The following is an 8,069-nucleotide window of genomic DNA, read 5'->3' on the forward strand; positions in this document are numbered from 1 at the left end:
CGTCTCCCCTTCCTGAGACCAGGACGGATCCCGTGCTAGTCAGGATGTTGAAGATCGTGCCTTTGGAGGGAAGTGAGGGGGAGGACAAGGAAACTATGGCCTCCTTGAAGGAGGCTGCTCTGAAGGGAAGAACCGACAGTTCCTCTCCTAAGAGGAAGAAGAGGGCCGCCTCTGACGACCCGGAGACCATGGCCTCAAAGCGGGGGAAAAAGTCCTTGTCAGAGGGTCCGACGCCGGGGAGATCCTCCGCCGAACTACGCCTTCAAAGGAATCAGCCCTCCAGCGAGCCGTAAGTAGAGAAAGATTTTCCTTTAGAGGGATGAGAGAAATCCTTGCTTTTTATCTGAGAAGATTAACCGAAATTTTACTTTGTAGCTCGGACCTCAGCCCTTCTCAGCAGAGCTCGTCTTCGGGGGATCTTCTTCCGGAGATGATGGAGAGTGGAACGCCTCCCCCTGCCGTACCGCCTGGCGAAGCGGGCGACCCTGAGGTGTCGTCGCAGAGGGTTTCTCCGAATCCGGCAGGGGTGGAAGGTAGCCATATGTCCCCCCAAGGTTCTCCGCGTCCGGCCTTCGATGGAGGTCATAGGACGAGTCCGGCACCGTCCGATGCGCGGTCGGAGGAGCTGATGATTCTGCTGGGGCGAGCTTCTATCTCAGAGGAGCACCGTGCATTGATGGGTACGGTGATTGGAAGGATTTCATCCGCGGAAAGTAGATTGCATGAGGCCGTCAGAAGTTTGCTGACGGGTTTTGAGGTACGTTTGATAATGTACTTCTTTGTCAGTTGCGCATAAACAAGATGCGCCCTGTGTAGATAGTAGCCCCTGAGACTCTATGCGTTGTCAAAATTGACGGCGCGCAGAGGATCATAATCCCAGGTCTAAAATGTCGCCTTTGTATACAGGTGGCGAAGTGTCCAGAATCGAGCCGAACTGATGATTTTGCTGAACTAAAGCGGCAACTTGACGTGGCAGATGCCGACATCGCGCTCGTCAACGAGCGGCTTGATGAGGCTCAAGGTATGCAATTCCTCGGGCGGCATCTGGTAAGAGGAGCTTTATGCCAGTATCTTACAATGTGTGTGCTTGACGTAGATGGTGCGGCCGCCATGGAGAGTCTTCGGGCGGAACTTTCCCGAGCTAAGGAACAAGCCAGGAAAAGTGATGTGGCTGCCGAGAGGGCCCTTGAAGAGCTGAGAGCCGAACAGGCTGCTCACTGCTGAAGCAAGAAGGAGATGGCCGTGATGGCCGTGAAGTTAAGAAGTGATGCTGACCGTTGCAAGTTTCTTGAGAAAGAAGACCGGGCGAGACAGAAGGACTTAGAGAAGGCCGTTGCTGATGCCAAGGACGCTCACTCTGCGATGAGAGCTGCGAAGTAGGAGCTGCGTCAGGCCGGACAGATTGCGACTGGAAAACCCTTTATGCTGCGGAGGAAGTTTTGCAATCCGAAGTTTGCTCCGTTGGACTGGATGTGGAGTGCGGAGGACACCTCTCTGGATTTGGCAGCGAGTGCTGCTGATGCGACCAAATACTTTCGAGATCAAGAAGATCGCGAAGTGGAAAGGCTTTTCTGGTCGCAGTTCCAGAATCCAGAGCGTCCACTGGCAGTGGACGATCGTCTGGCTCAATGGGCCGAACTGAATAGATTGTCCAGACTCGCCATGAAGTATGTCATGGGTCATCTGTGGCCGGGGAGATCGGAGCCGAAGAGTTATTTCAGCTTGGTGCAGCAATTCCTTGAAGCGGTGCCACGTATCAATGCGATGAAGAGGTCAGCATGCATAGAGGGTGCACGGATGGCTCTTGCCCGTGTCAAGACATACTGGGCAGAGATGGAGACTACCGTTGTTGCATCCCGAGATTCGGACAAAAGCCGAGTACCCTCCGAGCACTATTTTCAGGAAGTCCTTGAAGGCGCTCGTGTAATAGAGACGAAGTGCTCGAAGGATGCTATGTTCTGATAGCATATGTAATTATAAAGCAATATTTTGATGAATTGTAGTAGCCTTTTATACTTGTGCCTTCAAGTATTTGGAACACATCCTGTGCGGCCGTTTTAAGATATATATACAAAATCTGAAAGATTGCAGTCGCAGAAGGCGCATTTTCACACTTAATCCAACGTCTTGGTCCTACAAAGGAGGTGATAGCGCAACGAGCTAGGCAACCGGACTATAATGCTTTAACACTTTCACTTAGCCATAGGAGCTTGACAATGGGACTATTTAGGTAGCCTCTGGTGGCGACTGCGCTCTCCCGAATTCGGGGCGCGTATGTGCCTGGCCGGGAAACGACCCTTCGTTAATGCGAAGGAATCCTACAGATTCCGGAGAGTCATCGAGTGGTTGACCAGTCTCACGCCATATCATGACAGTCGGTTTTCGGCTTTCTTTACTGAGGTGCTCGCCTGGCCGAACCAGGGCACAATCGCAGTAGTTCTCCTGGTGCCGCCTTAGCCGATAGAGCGGAACGTAAGGCGGCCGAACACAGGAGCCGGGCAACCCAACATTTGACCAAAATCATGACTCGGAGCTGATGCATATAAGGCCAAACTCGCGACGCCGAACACTCCCTAAGATATTCGGTCTTTATGAGAGCGGGCGAGGTAACGCTCTGAGGTATAAGCCCCTAGTGTCCAGGTACGCGCAAGAGTTCTGAAAAGAATCCTTGGAACGGGTCCCTACTGCACGTCTGCGCCTGTGTCTCCGTTGTGCCGTATCCTGGACGGGTGCAGCACGACGTTCATCTGTAAAAAGAGAGCAACTAAGTTGAAAAAGGGGCGTGTCGAACAAAAGTTATATGAAATAAACAAAGTGTAAAGTAAAATATGAAAAATTGAGCTTTATTGTCTCTTATTTTGTACGTGTGAAGCCCCTAGTGCAGGGGTATATGGCCGCTAAGCCTTTATCAACGATACTTTTGTGCCGGACTCGTCTATCCGTGTCCGTGGTCTTAATGACCTGTTCCGATGTTCTGGCTGGTGAAGCCATTGTACTGTGGGGCTGTTAAAGCGGCCGCACAATCCTCCGCTTGGGGGAGGTGTTCTCACTGTTTCCCTTTTAAGGAGATGATGCCGTGTGGACCGGGCATCTTAAGCGTAAGAGATGCATAATGCGGTATTGCGTTAAAGCGGGCGAAAGCTTTGCGTCCCAGTAGTGCTTGATAGCGACTTGAGAATGGGACGATGTGGAAAGTCAGCTTTTCGCGACGGAAGTTATCGGCAGAGCCGAAAATAACCTCGAGCCGGAGAAAACCCATGCAATGGGTGTCCGAACCTGGCGTTGCTCCTTGAAAGGAGGTTTTGCTGTGGCGAATTCTTTTTGGGTCGATCCCCATGTGGCGGATTGAGTCCTGATATATCAGGTTGAGTCCGCTGCCACCGTCCATAAGGACATTTGAAAATTGGAGTCCGCCAATTATTGGATCGAGTACCAGGGCAGTCCAGCCTGGGTTCCTGACACTTCTAGAAATAATCCAGATGATCAAAGATGATTGGTTTTGACAACCAGTGGCGGGATTCCTTTGGGATAGGCCGTGGGGCGCATACCTTTATGGGCGCCGCACGTTTTGTTATGTGGAGTAACTTTACTGTTTTTACTTCTTGTGGGAAATTCTTTTGTTTCCTGGTGCTCTGCTTTTGGGGTTCGTCCTCGTCTTCACTTGTCGTTTCGAGCCCCTTGTGTTCGGCGTTGAGTCTGCCGGATTGTTTGAAAACCCAACAATCTCTGTGGGTATGGTTAGCAGGCTTTCCGGGAGTGCTGTGTATTTGACATATCCTATCCAAGATTTTGTTTAGGTTGGATAGGTCGTCCCTATTATCTTGGAGGGGCGGCTTTTTCTGATTCTGTCGTGAGCTTTTGAATCCGGCGTTGACTGCCGTGCTCTTCGGACTTTTTTCCTTAGTCCGGCGACGGTCCTTATTGCGTCGCGGTTTTCCGTTTCCATCCCTAGTTTCGGATGTACTTGGGTCACTGGTGCTGCATCTTGCCAACTAGCTGTCCTCTCCTTCGCAAAAGCGGGTCATGAGGCTTATTAGTGTGGCCATTGTTCTTGGCTTTTCTTGGCCGAGGTGTCTGGCGAGCCATTTGTCTCGGACATTATGCCTGAAAGCCGCTAAGGCTTCAGCGTCCGGACAGTCGACTATCTGATTCTTTTTAGTAAGAAATCTATTCCAGAATTGTCGAGCTGACTCTCCGGGCTGTTGAGTTATGTGACTAAGATCGTCTGCATCCGGAGGGCGGACATAGGTCCCTTGAAAATTTTCTCGGAAAGCGTCCTCGAGCTCTTCCCAACTTCCGATTGTGTTTTTAGGAAGGCTTTTGAGCCAATGCCGGGCTGGCCCTTTAAGCTTGAGGGGTAAGTATTTTATGGCGTGGAGGTCATCTCCTCTAGCCATATGTATGTGGAGGATATAATCCTCAATCCAGACTCCAGGGTCTGTTGTTCCATCATATGCCTCTATGTTTACAGGTTTGAATCCCGCTGGAAATTCGTAATCCAGGACCTCATCGGTGAAACATAGGGGGTGTGCGGCACCCCTGTATTTGGGTGTGCCGGATTCTGATAATGGCTTTATTGCATTGCTTACGAGAGCTTGCTTTCTTGGCCCGTAAATGGACCTGGCTGGGCCATGATGCGAATCCTTAAGTGGGTCGCATGCCGGCTTAAGTGCGGCGCTGCTTGCCACTTTATGCTGGCCATGGGGTCGTCTATCCGACCTTGTGGCTTTCTCACTTTTGGAATGCGAGGGCTCTAGGGCCTCCTCGTCGAATTCAGGCAGTAGCTTTCTCTTCGGATAGCTTTTAGTGCGGCGACTGTCACCGTATTTGTCTGCGATATTGATTACTTTACTCCATCTGATCCTGAGTGCATCTTCCGCAGTTTTTAGCTTCCGCTTCTGCTTTTTCAGGCTGCGTGCGGTTGCAACGAGCCGTTTGTGGATGTTTTTCTGCTTCGTGGGCTTGTCCGGCGTAGGGTCGTCCGGAATGCCATTTTCGCCGGGGGAGGGATGTTCGGTTTCTCTATCCGGGTTGTCCTGTTGGGACGGTTGCTCTAAGGCATGCTCGTCGTCTACCGGCTCATCCTGCTATATGGCTGTGTCTTTATGGAGGCGGGGCTTGGGTCGGCGTTTACGCCGACGCTTTGATTGTTTTTCGAGAGATCGATCCATCTTTCCATCCCCGTTTTCCTCGTTGTTGCTTCCTTTAGGGGTATCCACCATGTACACATCGTGAGATGAGATGGCTGTCCAATGCCCTATAGGTGTTGGTTCTTGGTTGTCTCCTGCATCGTCGTCCATACTGTCGATGTCTTCGGAGTCGAAGTCAAGCATGTCGGTTAAGTCGTCGATAGTGGCCTCAAAGTGGGTGGTGGGTGGGTTTTGAATTTCTTCATCATCCGAATCCCATCCTTGCTGACCATCGTCCGGCCACGGCTCTCCTGATAAAGAGAGAGACTTTAGCGCATTCAGGACATCACCGAAGGGCGAGTGCTGAAAGAGGTCGGTGGCGGTGAACTCCATTATCGGCGCCCAATCGGATTCGATCGGCAGGGGCGCGGGGGGCTCGGAGTTCGGAAAGGAATCCGGCTCCTCAGAGTCACGGGCCATGCTGAGTGCGAGGCGGGAGTTCGGCTTAATCACCTCTGAGATCGCAGCCCCTGAGGCAGCGTCCAACCGCTGATCCTCGATCGGCGCAGTAGGCTCCGAATCAATGGTCGGAACTGATGCGTGTGCGGCCTCCAAGGCGCTGTTCGGCGGCAGAGCTATATCATGCCCATCGAGACAGTGCGGCGCGCTTGGCTGTGGCTCGAATCCGTCAAAGATCAAGTCCCCGCGGATGTCAGCCGTGTAGTTTAGGCTTCCAAACCTGACCTGATGGCCAGGGGCGTAGCTTTCGATCTGCTCAAGGTGGCCAAGCGAATTGGCCCGCAGTGCGAAGCCGCCGAAGACGAAGATCTGTCCGGGGAGAAAAGTCTCACCCTGGACTGCATCGTTGTTGATGATCGAAGGATCCATCGGGCCTAAAAGCGACGACACAGAGGAAATCTCAATGAAAGCACCAATGTCGGTGTCAAAACCGGTGGATCTCGGATAGGGGGTCCCGAACTGTGCGTCTAGGCAGATGGTAACAGGAGACGAGGGACACAATGTTTTACCCAGGTTCGGGCCCTCTTGATGGAGGTAAAACCCTACATCCTGCTTGATTAATATTGATGATATGGGTAGTACAAGAGTAGATCTACCACGAGATCAAGGAGGCTAAACCCTAAAAGCTAGCCTATGGTATGATTGTTGTATGATGAAGTAGTCCTACGGACTAAAACCCTCCGGTTTATATAGACACCGGAGAGGGTTAGGGTTACACAAAGTCGGTTACAATGGTAGGAGATCTTGAATATCCGCATCGCCAAGCTTGCCTTCCACGCCAAGGAAAGTCCCATCCGGACACGGGACGAAGACTTCAATCTTGTATCTTCATAGTCCTGGAGTCCGGTTGAAGGTATAGTCCGGCTACCCGAACACCCCCTAATCCAGGACTCCCTCACCCACCCATTGAAAAATGTTTTAAATCTTTTCAGTTTGATATTCAGGATGTCTATGGGATCAGAATATTTAACTTTTCTTGTCCAGATCTGACTGACTAGCGGCAGGAAACTATCGTCTTTAATCCAGGAAAGATCAAAACGAAACTCCCTTGGTTTGGGAGCATCTCTCCCCTCCTCTCTCGTGGATATAAGCAAAGGATTGTGATCAGATATCTCACGAACTAGTTTTCGAACAGAGACAAGCGGAAACATGTCTTCCCAATCTTCAGACATGAGGATACGATCCAGTTTTTCCAAAGTGGGGTGGGCCTGTTGGTTCGTCCAGGTATACTTACCCCCATTAATGTGGATCTCACGAAGAGCTAAGGTATTGATGATGGAATTAAACAGATCCGAAGATTTATGATTGTTAAGTTTCTTGTTCTTTTCACCAGAATGTCTCAGGATATTAAAATCGCCCCCAACAATGTAGGGCACTTGCATCCCAATACAAGTGGCAGCTAGTTCGACCAAAAAAATCCCCTTTCAATTCTTCATGAGCTGGACCATAAACTACTATCAAACCCCACTTCAACTTCTTCGGTCTGTCCAGCAACACTAATTGTAGCATATGTTTCCCCTTAACACAGGAGATGATATCTAGCTTGTCACACCTCACACCACATAGGATGCCGCCAGATTTCCCAACAGAAGGAATCCAGTTCCAATGGAAGGATCCAAAGGGTGAATTCTCCTCAAGCACTTAGGGGAGAAGTTTTTCTTCATAGTTTCTTGTAGGCCCAGGAAATTAAGGGAATGGTCACTAATCATGTCTTAGAGGCAGGTCGTGTTGGGGATCGTAGCAGAAATTTAAAATTTTCTACCCATCACCAAGATCAATCTATGGAGTAATCTAGCAACGAGAGGAAGGAGAGTGCATCTACATACCCTTGTAGATCGCTAAGCGGAAGCGTTCAAGTGAACAGGGTTGATGGAGTCGTACTCGTCGTGATCCAAATCACCGATGATCCTAGTGCCGAACGGATGGCACCTCCGCGTTTAACACACGTACAGCCCGGTGACGTCTCCTACGCCTTGATCTAGCAAGGGGAGAAGGAGAGGTTGGGGAAGACTCCATCCAGCAGCAGCACGACGGCATGGTGGTGGTGGAGGAGCGCGGGACTCCAGCAGGGCTTCGCCAAGCACTACGAGAGACGAGGAGGGAGAGGGGTAGGGCTGCGCCAACAGGGGAGGAACTTCATGTGTTGGGCTGCCCCTTTGCCTCCACTATATATAGGGGGAGAGGGAGGGCTGCGCCCCCACCTAGGGTTTCCTTCCTAGGGTGGCGGCAGCCCTAGATCCCATATAGGGTGGCGGCCACAAGGGGAAGAGGGGGAGGCGCACCTGAGGTGGGCCTTAGGGCCCATCTGCCCTAGGGTTTGCCCCCTTCCCCTCTTGGAGGCGCCTTGGGCCTTGGTGGGAGGCGCCCCAGCCCACCTAGGGGCTGGTCCCTTCCCACTATTGGCCCATGTAGGCCTCCGGG

Source organism: Triticum dicoccoides, chromosome 3A, assembly GCF_002162155.2.
Source record: "Triticum dicoccoides isolate Atlit2015 ecotype Zavitan chromosome 3A, WEW_v2.0, whole genome shotgun sequence".
Classification (NCBI taxonomy): Eukaryota; Viridiplantae; Streptophyta; class Magnoliopsida; order Poales; family Poaceae; genus Triticum; species Triticum dicoccoides.